The sequence below is a fragment of the Zingiber officinale genome, chromosome 10A (genome assembly GCF_018446385.1).
Source record: "Zingiber officinale cultivar Zhangliang chromosome 10A, Zo_v1.1, whole genome shotgun sequence".
In the NCBI taxonomy this organism is placed as follows: domain Eukaryota; kingdom Viridiplantae; phylum Streptophyta; class Magnoliopsida; order Zingiberales; family Zingiberaceae; genus Zingiber; species Zingiber officinale.
Window position 1 is genome coordinate 14,516,616 of NC_056004.1, and position 16,055 is coordinate 14,532,670.

The window sequence follows — 16,055 nt, forward strand, 5'->3', positions numbered from 1 at the left end:
GATCCAGGTGAAAGTCACTGGATAGCGGTCAAGAATATTCTTAAGTACTTAAGAAGGACTAAAGAATATTTCTTCATATATGGAGGCGATGATGAGCTAGCTGTAAAGGGTTACAGTGATGCCATCTTCCAGACCGACCAGGATAATTAAAGATCGCAGTCTGAGTTCATGTTTTGCTTGAATGGTGATGCTGTGAGCTGGTAGAGTTCACAGCAGTTCTACGACGCTTCCATCTCATTCGAGAGATTATCGAGAGAGGAGATGTGAAGATTTGCAGAGCACCTACAGAGGCTAACATCGCAGATTCCTTGACCAAGGCTTTGGCACAGAGGAAGCATGAAGGTCACACTAGGTCATTGGGGCTTAGAGCCTACACTGATTGGCACTAGTGCTAGTGGGAGATTGTTAGCTAGAGCCCAAGAGCCAATCATTTGATAATTGTATTTTGGACTTGTTGTATCATATTCTATATAAATAAAGGCATTTATTTTTTGGTTATTATACTTACTTGTATTGGTGCCAAATAAACTAAGTATAATAGCGTCCTTGAGTAGAAGGTTCTCACCTATATCAATCGGTTAGTTGAACCGATAGTGAGATGATATAGGGAACACTACTCTTAATCATTCCTAGTCGAGTATTAACATTCAGGGACAATGTTAATGCAATAAGACTAGCATGTAGGTCAACTCGATGAGTTGATCTCACAAGTCATGGATATAGAGATATCAAGTTGACATATGGGTATGCATAGAAGAATGTATACTGAATGACCCGCCATGAGAAAGTATTATGGATCATTATATGAGTGTCATATACTTTCTCATGTGGCTATTAGTATGACTACTAGTCCTTAGACCTGAAGTCACCATAGATCCCTACATAAGGAGTTACGTACTTTGCTTTCGTCAAATGTCACCCGTAACTGGGAGGACTACAAAGGCGATTACTGGGTATGTAACGAATTATGCAGAGGGATGTGAGTGATGTAGATGGGATCTATCCCTCCTATATGACGGGAGAGACATAGGTATTCTTGATAGAGTGAGACCACGAAGTGCATGGCCATGCCCAAATGAGTCAATATAAGATATTGAGCTCATTTGATTTAGTGAGTCTACTTGGAGTTCAAGATTTAGATTGATTAGAGGATGACACGGTCTATGCCACACATTGATCAATCTAGATGTCTAGGATAGAAGGACACTTGTCATATATTGTGAGGAGTCACAATTAGTAATCACAAGGTGATGTTGGATCTCAACATTCTTGTAACTTGGGTAATAATGATGTGCTGCTAGATACCGCTCATTACTTATGCTCCTAAATGGGTTTAGGGGCATTGCCAACGTTACAAGAACCTATTGGGTCACACACTAAGGACAATTAGATGGAAATTTAGGTTCATATGATGAACCAAGAGGATTAGATTCATTTGATGAATCAAATTGGATTAAGAGTAATCCTAATTGGGTTAATTGAGTTAGACTCAAGTTGATTCATGTATTCAATGAGTCTAATTGAGATTATGACTCATTGAATCAATTTAATTAAATGAATTAGATTCATTATATTAAGTTGGCTTGAATCAAATGGTTGGATTAGATCAACCATGAGAGAGATTATGTCAAGTTTGACTTGACTTGAGAGGAAGAGGAAAAAGTCAAGTTTGACTTGACTTTTTACCACATCATTAGTGGGTTGGCAATATGTGGACTAATGATGATGCTCCACATCATCATGATTAATTAAGTGAGATGCCACCTCATGGAGGTTACAATTCTTCACCTTAATGGTTCCACATTAATTGCACTTAATGTGGAAATGGGGGTTACATTCTTTTGAATGTGGCCGGCCACTATGGTGTGGGTGTGGAATGAATTTTTTCATTCAAGTGTGATTACTTCTTCTTCTACCTTGAGCTCTCTCTTCTTGCTCTCCTTCTTCTACCTTGGCCGAACACCCTAGGTGCTAGCACACCTTGTTTGGTTCTTCTCCATCTAGTGTGTTTATGTGGATACGTGTAGAGGATTGTCTACGTTGACAATCTCGAGATCCGGCACAGTTTGGACGAGCGGGAACGCGAAAGGGCTTCGCTTCAAAGGTATAACCTTTTTCCTTTTTTGATCTACTGTAGATCGAAGGTTTTTAAACTCGTACTCGTATTTTCGAAAGTTTTTCTTTGTACGGATTCGGTGGCTGGGGCTTTTGGGGTTTTCGCGACTCGAAAACGCGATTTTCGCGGCCCGAAAAACCTAACACGAGTAGCATGATACTTTTAACAACCATAGGTAACCTCAAATCCTTATCTTGGCCAAAACTTGCAAGGAAAGACCCTGGGTTTTTCAAGTAACCTTTAAGCATAAAGCATACGAAAGTTACTTGTACTGCAGGTGAGGGAATACTTACCTCCTTTCGCTAAATAACAATACCCTTGTTTGAGAAGTTTGCCTTGGAAGAAGACCCCCTTTTAGCTTGGTTTCGGCAAATGAAGAAAATAGCTTCGGAATTTCGGTGGGAGAAGGAAGGAGGAGGAAGAAAGGAGAAAAAAATGAAGTTTTCCTTTCCTTTCTCTTATTTATGCAAAAATGAAGGAAGAAGGCAAAACCATCTTCTCATTGAGAAGGAAGAAGGAAACTCAAACTTTTCCTTCTAAGTGAAGGGGCCTTCACTTTCACGACCCTTAACTACAATCTCCCTTCTCTTCTTAACAGCACACCCCTGCTGGGGCTACTGGTTATCACTTGCACCCACTTACCAAGAGGTTCAAGGTTCAAACCTTGGTTATGCCTCTTTTTGGTTCTATTTTCTTTTTATTTCTGAAAAGTCTGCATAAAGCTCATTTTTAATCATGCAATAATTTATATAAAATTGCTAGGGATCTCATGGGTGTTACACACTAGGTCATTGGGCCTTAGAGCCTGCACTGATTGACACTAGTGCTAGTGGGAGATTGTTAGTTAGAGCCCTAGAGCCAATCATATGATGATTGTTGTATGGAATCGATGTATCATATTCTTATATACTTATAAAGGCATTTTCTTTATGGTTATTATACTTACTTGTATTGGTGTCAACTAACTAAGTATAATAGCGTCCTTGAGTAGAAGATTCTTATCTATATCAATCGATTGGTTGAATTGATAGAGAGATGATATAGAGAACACTACTCTTAATCATTCCTAGTACTTCATCATTAAGAAAATATGAAATGAGTTAATAAGGAAGGGAAAGCAAAACTTATCTTTGTTTCTTCCTCCCATTTAGCATAAGAGAGAAAAAGAGAAAGGAATATTATTTTCTTCTTCTTTTCCTGACCATTGCCGAACCTAGAAGCCTTCCCTCTCCCAAATTTCTGAAACCCAATCTTAGTTTTCTTCCTAAGGAAAACTAAACCTCAAGAAGAAAGCCTCAAGAACTACTTCTTACATGCAAGAGAAGCGAAGGAAATACTAGAAGGAGGAGCTTCTTCTTCTTCTTCTCTAGGGTATCTTTATCTTAAGAAAAGACCAAGCAAGAGGATGTAAGTATCCCCTCACCTGTGGTACAAGTTGTTATGTGGTTTTCTTCAAGTATAGATTGCTTAAAAACCTAGGGTTTCCCTTGGAAACATTCGGCCATGATGAGTTGTAAGACTTATGAAAGCTTAAAACTAAAACCAACATGCTTAGGGGTTCTCTCATGATATGGTATGAATAATTCCTTGATATTTCATGATTGTTTGTTGTTTAGAACTAAGTGAACCCTCACCTTAGGGTTCGGCCATGAAGAGATTAAAAACCCTAGGAAAGCTTAACCTCAAAACTAACATGCTTATGATCTTTTTCATGATATGTTATGAATGTTTCTTTGAGGTTCCATGTTTGTATGTTGTTTGGAACTAGGTGAGCCTTACCTTAAGAGTTTCGGCCATGAAAGGAATAAGAACCCTAGAGAAGCTTAAAACTCAAACTAGTATGCTTATGATTTTTCTCATGATATGTTATGAATGTTTCTTTGATGTTTCATGCTTGTATGGTGTTTGGAACTAGGTGAACCTTACTTAAGAGTTTCGGCCATGAAAGGATTGAAAACCCTAATGAGGCTCAAACTCAATTCTAAGTTGCTTATGATCTTCCTCATGATATAGTGTGAAGATAACTTGATGTACTTAAGATTTCATGTTGTTTAGAACTAGGTTTCCACCTTGGAAACTTTCGGCCAAGCTAGAATTTAAGGCTTAGGCAAGCTCAAACTCAACTCTAACATGCTTATGTTTTTCCCCATGATATGATATGAAATTAACATGATGTTCTTATGCTTGTGTTTGGTTGAGAACCTAGCTTCACATTTAGGACATTCGGCCACTTATGGTTTGTAGACCTAGGAAACTTGAAACCTAAGTTCAATATTCTCATGTTGTTACTTAGAATAAATATTATGAACATTGTTTAGGGTTCACATGCTTATATGCTATTTGTAACCTAAATCTAGGCCTTGCATGTTTCGGCCACATTATGAAGTTTAAACCTAGGAAGCTTAGAACCAAAAATTTAATATGCTTATGATGTTCCTTAGGATAAATGCTATGAAATGGATTTAGGGTTTATATGCTATTATGATTGCTTGCAACCTAGGTGGACCCTTACATGTTTCGGCCACCTTGAGTAGGTTGATATTGAGACCCAAATTTTGACTCTTTATGTGCTTCACTTTGCCATGATATGAATTAGGGATGCTAACTTATGTCCCATGCATTCTTATGTTTTCCATGTTATGTTCAATGCTTATTTATGTATGCTTATGAATCATGCATGAAAATATCTTCTATGATATGTAAAATGCTCAAGTATGTATGCTTTATGAAATGAAAAGAAAAGGCCTAAGAGATGCTTCCCTATTGTTGGGACTAAGAGCACTCTTTATGACAAGCTAAGTGAAAGGCCTAAGAGTTGCTTCCCTATCAAGTGGGACTAAGAGCACTCTCCATGTTAGGAAAAGTTATGAATGACATATACATGATATGTATGAATGACATGAATATGATATGCTATGAATGACATATACGTGATATGTATGAATGACATTAATATGATATGCTATGAATGACATGTACATGATATGTATGAATGACATGAATATGATATGTTATGAAAGACATGTATATGATATGCTATGAATGACATGAACATGATATGCTATGATATGATATGTATATGACATAATATTTTACTTTGTATGGCTTGTACCAAAAGGGTGGGCTCCTTATGCGCCCCTTTTGGAACCCCAAGGTATTTTGATGTGATCAAACAAGCTAAGTTAGGTCTTGCGTGTGTTTAACCCTTGTGTCTAAGTGTGCAGGAACTTAGGAACACAGGAAGTCGAGCGGAAGACGCGGCTAGCGAGAAGGACGACACGGGGAGAGAGCCGACGGGCTCAGTGCGTCCGAGGGACGAGGTGACCGCGGAAGAGTACACCGGTGGACGAGAAGAATGTGCGCGGCGTTCGAGGGACGAGAAACCGGGAAGGAAGGCTGCTCGAGGAGAAGGCCGGAACATTGGTTCGGGTGAGCCCTATTCCGGAAGGCCGAGATCACCCAAGCTAACGGAGCCGGAGCGGACAAACCCGGACCAAAACGAGCTAAACCGAAGCAGTGGAACCGGACCACAAAAAGTCAACAAAGTTGACTTGAGGGGTCCGGCCGCCCTGGGCGCTATTGAGGGTCCGGGCGCCCGGAGCTGACTTTTGACCAGGATCGCGTCAAATGCGATCTGATCGTTGGGGGATAAAATTTATCCCCCCGGGGGCGCCCGGAACCCCTTCCAGGCGCCCGGACCAATACTATAAATAAAGTACTGATCCGTACATTCAAAACAACTCACTTGTAATCAATTCCTTCTGTGCTTTCATTTGTGTTATTTCTTTCTGTGCTTTTAACGCTGTAAGAGGCTACTCCGCCCAGAGGAGAATCAATTAGTGCGCCTTCTTTGCCTTGGATTAGCAATCCTCTGATTGCAAACCAAGTAATTCCTCTGTGTCTATTTTCTGTTTTAATTAGTCTCTGCCTTTTTAATTACAAGTTCTTTTAAGTTAGTTGAATATCCGAGAAGGGTTTTTGGTTTTATTTTGTAGGGCAATTCACCCCTCCCCTCTTGCCGGCCTCCAAAGGGACCTACAAGTGGTATTAGAGCAAGGCGCTTCAGGAGGACTAACCGCCGATCGAAGCAACAAGATGGCCGGACCAAGCATCGTCCCACCAAAATTTGAGGGGAACTTCGCAAACTGGAAGCGACGTATGGAGGTATTCCTAAAAACAGATTTTGAAATTCGGTTTATTATGAAATATGGTTTTGTAGCTCCAATAGATAAAGATGGAAAAGAAAAAGAAGAGAGCGATTGGACAAAGAAGGAGCAGAATGAGTCGGTAGCAAATAGTCGTGCGGAACATCACCTGCTGAGCGTGTTACCGCCTCAAGAGGTCAACCGCATCGGAAACTATGTATCTGCTAAAGAACTTTGGGAGAAGTTCTTGGAACTCCACGAAGGAACGCCCGAAGCAAAGCTCGCTAGAAGGGACATCCTCCGCAACAAACTGATGAACATCCGTCTGGAGAAAGGTGAGAAAGTAGCCGGTCTACATGCAAAGGTAAAAGAACTAGTTACTGGTCTCGAAAACCTTGGTGAAAAGGTAACAAACCGGGACACTATACGCTACGTGCTAAACGCGTTTCCAAGAACTCCGAAGTGGATATCAATCGTCGATGCTTACTACATCTCAAAAGACCTGGAGGTAAGTACTTTAGAAGAGTTGTTTTCTACCCTTGAATTACACGAAGCTAGATGTGCAGAGATATCAAAGGACACAACCCAGACTATGGCGCTGAATGCAACCAATAAGGATGAACCCGAGTCAGACTCCGAAGACGATCAAGAAGCGTACATGGTAAGAAACTTTAACAAGTTTTTTAGATCTAATAAATTTAAAATGCAGAATCAAAAGAATCAAAAAGGTAGAAGAAAGATGCGGTGCTACCAGTGTCAGAAGGAGGGACACCTAAGGGAAGACTGCCCAGAACTCAAGAAGGTCAAAATGAAGACACCCAAGAAACACAACCTAAAAGCAACTTGGGATGACACGTCTTCATCTGAATCAGCAGCTCAAGAATATGCGGGGATTGCACTGATGGCAAGCCACAAAGGACAAAGTACATCAGAACCCAACATTAACGAAGGGGGAGCGACCTCAGATGGAAATAGCGAAGCAGGGGGAGATTCAGGCTTCAAGTCTGATATGGTAAGTGAGGTATGCCTCTTACCCCCTGATGAACTTTACTTTGGTATCAAAGCTATGACTAAATCCATGTATAAATTAGAAAATAAAAATGCCAAATTAGAAAATGAAATTTTAGAAACAAAGAGAATTTTGGCAAAATCATATCTTATAGAGGATTTTGAAAATTTGAAAATTGAAAATGAAAAACTAAAAGAAGAAATAGAAAGATTAAAAAAATCTAATGGTTCAAATATTTCCACTTTTAGAAATTATAGAGGTTTAAATTGGTATTATAGATTTCATCAAAGTCAAATTAGAAGTATATCAAAAATCTATAAATCTAGGAAATACTTGGTCAATCCTGTAGGTAGGAATCTCTATTGGGTTCCAAAAACCTGTTTAATTTAAAATAAAAATCAGACTTAGCATTTTCAGCAAGGAAATTAAACAACTAATCTCTTTATGAGGCTTTGTCTAAGGAAGTGGTTGTTGTTCCAATAACCAAGAAGGCCTAGTGCCTCGCCACGACCTGGAAGCCAAGTATCGAAATGAAAAGTTTAATTGACTAACTGAAAAAAGCATTAATTTAAATTACCTAATGTTTTAAAAGAGTTATTCAATTTGTGTTAGAAAATATTTAAAAAAATTTTATATTTTTTATTATTTTAGAAATCTTTATGAAAATTGACTTAAATTTTTTTTTTAAGTTATCTTAGAATTTTTTTTTATTGCCTTATATTTTTTAAAATTAACTTAGAATTGTTTCTTATGAATATTAACTTAGAATTTTTTTTTTAAATTAATTAGAAATTTTTTTTTTGGAATGCTGAGATAAGTTTCAAACTTAAAATTTTTTTAACACATATGACTGTTTTATCTTGAAAATATTTTACTTAAACTATTTTTCGAAAGATAAATTCTGAAGAGTGTCTTTACTTAGACATTATTAAATATTTTACACTTAAAGTGTTTGTTTGAATTTACCTTAGATTTTTTTTAACCCCAATTTTTATGTGATCAAAGGGGGAGAAGTATGTTAAGTCTAGGGGGAGGTACTATAATTTTTCAATTGAAAAATACTTGGAATTTAAATTGTTTTTATTGCATATGGTTACCCTAACTTAACTTGGGTTGCTCACATCAAAAAGGGGGAGATTGTTGGAACCCCAAGGTATTTTGAAGTGATCAAACAAGCTAAGTTAGGTCCTACGTGTGTTTAACCCCTGTGTCTAAGTGTGCAGGAACTTAGGAACATAGGAAGTCGAGCGGAAGACGCGGCTAGCGAGAAGGACGGCACGGGGAGAGAGCCGACAGGCTCGGTGCATCCGAGGGACGAGGTGACCGTGGAAGAGTACACCAGTGGACGAGAAGAATGTGCGCGGCGTTCGAGGGATGAGAAACCGGGAAGGAAGGCTGCTCGAGGAGAAGGCCGGAACATGGGTTCGGGTGAGCCCTATTCCGTAAGGCCGAGATCACCCAAGCTAACGGAGCCGGAGCGGATAGACCCGGACCGAAACGAGCTAAACCGGAGCAGTGGAAACGGACCACAAAAAGTCAACAAAGTTGACTTGAGGGGTCCGGGCGCCCTGGGCGCTATTGAGGGTCCGGGCGCTCGGAACCCCTCCGGGCGCCCGGAGCTGACTTTTGACCAGGATCGCGTCAAACGCGATCTGATCGTTGGGGGATAAAATTTATCCCCCCGGGGGCGCCCGGAACCTCTTCCAGGCGCCCGTACCAGTACTATAAATAAAGTACTGATCCGTACATTCAAAACAACTCACTTGTAATCAATTCCTTCTGTGCTTTCATTTGTGTTATTTCTTTCTGTGCTTTCAACGCTGTAAGAGGCTACTCCACCCAGAGGAGAATCAATTAGTGCGCCTTCTTTGCCTTGGATTAGCAATCCTCTGATTGCAAACCAAGTAATTCCTCTGTGTCTATTTTCTGTTTTAATTAGTCTTTGCCTTTTTAATTACAAGTTCTTTTAAGTTAGTTGAATATCCGAGAAGGGTTTTTGGTTTTATTTTGTAGGGCAATTCACCCCTCCCCTCTTGCTGGCCTCCAAAGGGACCTACAGCACCTAGGTCGATGGACTAAGAAACGGGCCTAGTAAAGGGTGGGCTCCTTACGTGCCCCTAGGTCGAGCTACGAGCCTAGTTTCCTAGTAGGTTCAAGACTAGCTACCATGGGTCTACTTAGGATGCGCGCATTTATGTATGTATGTGGTGCTAAGTCGGGCCCCCTCATGTTGAGATTATTTTTAAGTACTATATGATATTGTTTTTAAGACTTTGGCACATGACATGAAGCATGTTTTTGAAAAGCATCTTGCACATGACATCATCCATGATTTAAAGCACATCTCGCATATATGTTTATGATATGGAACGATATGATATGTTGCTTACTCACATGCTATGATAGGATGTTCTTCATACGATGATATGATATGTCATGATGCTTATTCTTTTTACGATATGACATGATATGTTATGATGCTTACTTTACATTATGATATGAATGCCATTTATGCCATGATAAGTTTAGGTCATGATATGATGTTTACTTTATGCTTGATACGATAAGTTTATGCCAAGATATGATGCTCACTTTATGCCATGATATGATTGTTATTTGTGCCATGCTATGATTTCCATTTATGCCATGATATGAGTTTCATTCATGCTATGATATTGATATGATTACTTTTACATGATATGTACGGTTTTTGTGAGTAGGAAAGGATCTTACTGAGCCTTGTGTGCTCATAACTTACTTTTCATGTACCACAGATAAAGGTGAAGGATGGATAAACTAAAGGAGCAGCAGGAGGGGCAAAAGATATGTGTGGTGGTGGATTGGCTAAAAGAAATAAATGTCCTGCTTATGCTTATTTTATGTTGACGACTTGAATGACTATTTTTATTTACGCTTATGTTAGGAATGGATGATTATGATTCCTTAAGTTTATAACCATGCTGAGCATATTGGTATGATTAGTTATGTTATGATTTAAATACTTCCGCTGTTTTGAAACGAAAAATGAAAAAAAAAAAAACTATTTGTACGTATGCCATGTAAAGTAGAAAGTAAGTAACCCCGTCCTCGCTAGGCAGGAGCAGAAGGGCGGGCGTTACAAATAGTCATACTAATAGCCACATGAGAAAGTATATGACACTCATATAACCGTCCATGATACTTTCTCATGGCGGGTCATTCAGTATACATTCTCCAATGCATACCCATGTGTCAACTTGATATCTGCATATCCATGACTTGTGAGATCAAGTCATCGAGTTGACCTACATGCTAGCCTTATTGTATTAACATTGTCCCTGAATGATAATACTCGACTAGGAATGATTAAGAGTAGTGTTCCCTATATCATCTCACTATCGATTCAACCAATCGATTGATATAGGTAAAAACCTTCTACTCAAGGATGCTATTATATTTATTTTATTTGGCACCAATACAAGTAAGTATAATAACAAAAAAAATGCCTTTATTTATTTAAGAATATGATACAACAAGTCCATAATACAATCATCAAATAATTGGCTCTAGGGCTCTAACTAACAGTGTTCGCTCCGAACACACAACTTAATTTTATCAATAATAATTCATTCCACTAGAGAACTATTATTGAACTACCGCACCAATCCCAAATTATATTTTTGGGCTCCTTCTTATTATGAGTGTGTTAGTCTCCTTGTGTTTAAGATGTCGAATGTCCACTAATTAAGTGAGTTACTGATACTCATTTAATTAATATCTCAGTCCAAGAGTAGTACCACTCAACCTTATCGTCATGTTGGACTAAGTCCACCTGCAGGGTTTAACATGACAATCCTTATGAGCTCCTCTTGGGGACATTATCAACCTAGATTACTATGACACAGTTTCCTTCTATATCAACAACACACACTATAAGTGATATCATTTCCCAACTTATCAGGCTTATTGATTTATCGAACTAAATCTCACCCATTGATAAATTAAAGAAATAAATATCAAATATATGTGCTTGTTATTATATTAGGATTAAGAGCACACACTTCCATAATAACTGAGGTCTTTGTTCCTTTAAAAAGTTAGTATAAAAGAAACTACCTCTAATGGTCCTACTCAATACACTCTAAGTGTACTACTATAATTATATAGTTAAGACAAACTAATACCTAATTACACTACGATCTTCCAATGGTTTGTTCCTTTCCATCTTGATCGTAAGCTACTGTTTATAATTTATAAGGTACTGATAACATGATCCTCTGTGTGTGACACCACACACCATATTATCTACAATATAAATTAATTGAACAATCTACATTTATCATAAATGTAGTCATGTGATTCTTATTTCTAGATAAATGTTTATACCAAAAGCTAGGCTTTTAGTATACATCCTATCAATCTCCCACTTATACTAAAAGACTAACCTGCCATTTCTTCTGCCATACATCTGATTCCCAACCCTTCAACATGCCCATTAAAAGCTCTTGCCTTAAGGGCCTTAGTGAAAGGATCTTCCAGGTTATCACTTGATGCAATCTAAGCAGCAACAACTTCTCCTCGTTATACGATTTCTCGTATTGGGTAGTACTTGCGCTCTATTGTGTTTACTTGCCTTATGGACTTATGGTTTCTTCGAGTTTGCTACTGCACCAAATTATTTGGGCAAACCAGAAATCATATCTATGTCTATCTTGAAGTATCTGAGCCATACAGCTTCTATGGCTACCTCAGAGGCTGCCATATACTCAGCTTCTATGGTGGAGTCTGAAAAAGCACCTATGCTTATCACTCTTCCATAGTTATGACTTTACCTCCTAAAGTAAACACAAAACCCCGAGGTTGACTTACTATTATCCCTATCTGATTGGAAATCCGGATCCGTGTAACTCATAGGGAGCAAATCATCTGACTGGTAAACTTAGCATATAATCTTTAGTCCTTCTAAGATACTTTAACATATGCTTTCACAACAGTCCAATGTCCTTGTCCTGGGTTACTTTGATATCTGTTAACCATTCTCACGGCAAAATAGATATCCGGTCTAGTGCATAGCATACATTAGGCTTCCTACAGCCGAAACATAAGGAACTACCTTCATGCCGTTTATCTCTTTTGATATCTTCGGAGATATCTCTTTAGATAAAGCCGCTTCATGTCTAAAAGGTAGAAAAACCTTTCTTGGATTTTTTTATGCTAATACGAGCTCATTGTATGAAGCTTAGGATAAGCACAACATTCTTTTCCTTGCGATCCTTGATCCCAAGAATATGTACTTACTCTCCTAAGTCCTTCATAACAAATTGCTTAGACAACCATACCCTTACTTCTGATAACACCTTGATATTGTTTTCAACTATCAAAAATGTGATCTACGTATAGTACAAGAAATACCACCACGTTTCCATCACACTTCTTGTATACACAAGACTTATCCGGTAACTAAATCCATAAGACTGGATTACTTCATTAAACCGGATGAACCAAGACTTTGAAGCTTTACTTCAGTCCATAGACCAATTGAGCTTTCATATAAGATCCTCTTTGCCCTTTGCAATGAACCTCTCTGGTTGCTTTATATGGATGCATTCTTCAAGACTTCCATAAAGGAAAGCTGTCTTGACATCCATTTGCCTAATCTCATAGTCTATATAAGCAGCAATAGATAAAAGATTCCGGATAGACTTAAGCATGGCTATCGATAAAAGGTTTCCCTTTTTCAACAAGCCTTGCTTTGAAAGTTTCCACTTTCCCATCTATCCCTTTTTTCTATTGTAGACTTATTTTCACCTAATGACTTTTACACCATTTGGTGATTCTATAAGCTCCCAGAATCTATTAGAATACATATATTCTAATTATGTATTTATTGCTCTTTGGAAAGATACTTCATCTTTACCTTGGAGTGCTTCGTCATATGTCCGGGGATCAGGTTCATGTCCACCAGGGATCAAGTCCAAAAACTCTCCCAAAGCATGAATCTTTTAGGTTGCCTAACAACCTTCCCACTACGATTAGGCACTGTCTATAATTGTGTATCAATTGTGATACGTGTTGCAGTTTCTTGTGATATTTCATCTTGTACAGTTGGTACTAGATTAGACGTGTCCTCTATTAAGAACAAATTTACTTATGGCCTTGTGGTTCATTATATAGTCCTCTTCAAAAATTAGTCATTGACGCTAACAATGACCTTCTGATTTTTAAGACTATAAACCCACTTTCGTTTCTCTAGGATAACTCACAAACTAGTGAATTCCTATCCAACTTATCATTGTCTCTCTTCAGCATATGTGCTGGACTACCCGAATCCGAATATGCTTCAAAATACGCTTACGCCTATTCAGCAATTCTATATGAGAAGAGAGTTCTGACTTTGGAAGGTACTATGTTCGCTTCCATTTTCAGAGTATATTCTTAAACGAATTTGGTAATTTTCTGAATAACTCATCTAATTATTTCCATAAGAGTCCTATACCTTCTTTCCACTACACCATTCTGTTGGGGTGTACCAGGTGCGGTTAGTTGGGATTGAATCCCTACTTTTGAAAAGTGACTCCTAAATTGTTCCAAGAGATACTTGCCACTACAATCTTACCATAGTGACTTGATACTTTTACTTTAACGTTTCTCCGCATCAGCCTTGTACTTTTGAACTAATCAAAACACTTAGTATTGCGGCACATCAAGTAAATGTATTTGTATCTTGAATAGTTGTCTATAAAATAGATGAAATATTCGATACTACCTCTTGTCTGGATAGTCATAGGATCACACAAATCAGAATGAACCAATTCCAACATATCTTTGGCTCCATACCCCTTAGACTTAAAAGCTTCTTGGTTATTTTTCCTTCCAAGTAAGACTCACAGGTTGGAAAGATTTCCACTACTAATGAATGTTGGGGTTGCAAGGTTGCAAACATAGTCCCATATTGAAAACACATGGAAAAGATCATAGGTTTATAAGAGAAAGATATCTCCATTGGCATGAGGCCTTTTGGGTAGAGCCCAAGAGCAAAACCATGAGGGCTTAGGCCCAAAGTGGACAATATCATGCTATTGTGGAGATATCTAAATTCTTTTCGATCCTACAATTGGTATCAGAGCCCGGACTGCCAGAAGGTTTAACCGTCGACTGTGCACAAGAGCTATGGTCTGATTGAACCATGTGAGTATAATATTGACCTCGAACAAAGAAAGTGGGGGCTCCTATGTTCGGATCAAGAGGACCAGACACCAGGCAGGAAGTCCTAGTAGGTCGGGTGGACCGAGGGGCAAGAAGTCCTAGTTGCGGCTAGGCAAGGAAGTCCTAGTAGGTCGGGTAGACCGAGGGGCAGGAAGACCTGGTGGTCAAGGATCGGACGTGGGAAGCCCATGGTCCTTTGTTTGAGGGGGGGATTGTTGGGGTTGCAAGGTTGCAAACATAGTCCCATATTGAAAACACATGGAAAAGATCATAGGTTTATAAGAGAAAGATATCTCCATTGGCATGAGGCCTTTTGGGTAGAGCCCAAGAGCAAAACCATGAGGGCTTAGGCCCAAAGTGGACAATATCATGCTATTGTGGAGATATCTAAATTCTTTTCGATCCTACAATGAATCCAACTCAAGTTAATATAACCTAGCCTTAGATGCCAAAGATATAATTGGTTCATTTCCGAAGGTTGCTTTCTCTTAAAGTTAGAAGATGTGTTACTAATTTCTATTTGTTGCATCGTGGGAGTTATTGGATTTATAAATTACCAACCAACGTACCAGAACAGATAACTTCACTCTTTTTCTTAATAACAACTTTGTTATTAAAAGTGGCAGAATATCAGGTTCTTTGAATAATTTAGAAACTAAAAACTAGTTCTTTCTAAACTTGGTACGTAAAGACAATTACTCAAAAACATGTTTTATTTTTATCAAAGGATAAACATCTCCCACTGCAACAGTTGCCACTTTTACAGCAATGCCCATGTGGACGGTGTTTTTATTTTCATTTAGTTGTCGGGTTTCCTGGAACCCTGCAATGAATTGTAGACATGATTAATGGCATCTGTATCTACACTCCAGGTTCTGGTAGATAACACCACTAAATATGTTTCACTAATGAATTAAATACACTTATATTGTTCTTAGTTCTAAGAAGACAGTCTACCTTAATGTCCAAGTCCTATTTCCAATCATTACAATTGGGATTACTAAGTTTTTTCTATAGTATAATATCTAGGGGATTGACAAACATTTTAAATCCTAAGAATCACAAAAATATTTGATCAAGATCAACTTCTTCAAATCCCCATGAATTTTGTATGTCACGATAGTGTGGACGTATACAAAATCAAAGAGGAGATTTTATCCATTAATTTTATTATCTCGTCAACATTACTTTATGATGAATAAAATTAATAGTTGATCTATCTTTGATCAAATATTTGGTCAAAACTTTTGAATTTATAATAACATTGATTCCTCAAACAATATTATTTAAATTCACCAACACCTCAAACACCGTGAATTTTGCATGCCACGATAGTGTGGACGTATACAAAATTAAACATTTGTAAGAGGATGGGTTTACCCATTAATTATCTTGTCAATAAATCTTTATGACAAATAAAATTACCTCAAACACTATGAATTTTGTATGCCATGATAGTGTGGACGTATACAAAATCAAACATTTGTAAGAGGGGTTTTTAATTTTATTATCTTGTCAACCTATTTATTTGACAAATTAATAGTTGGTTTTCTTCGGTCACACAAATAATAGCAGTGACTCCGATGGGGAGGATACTATT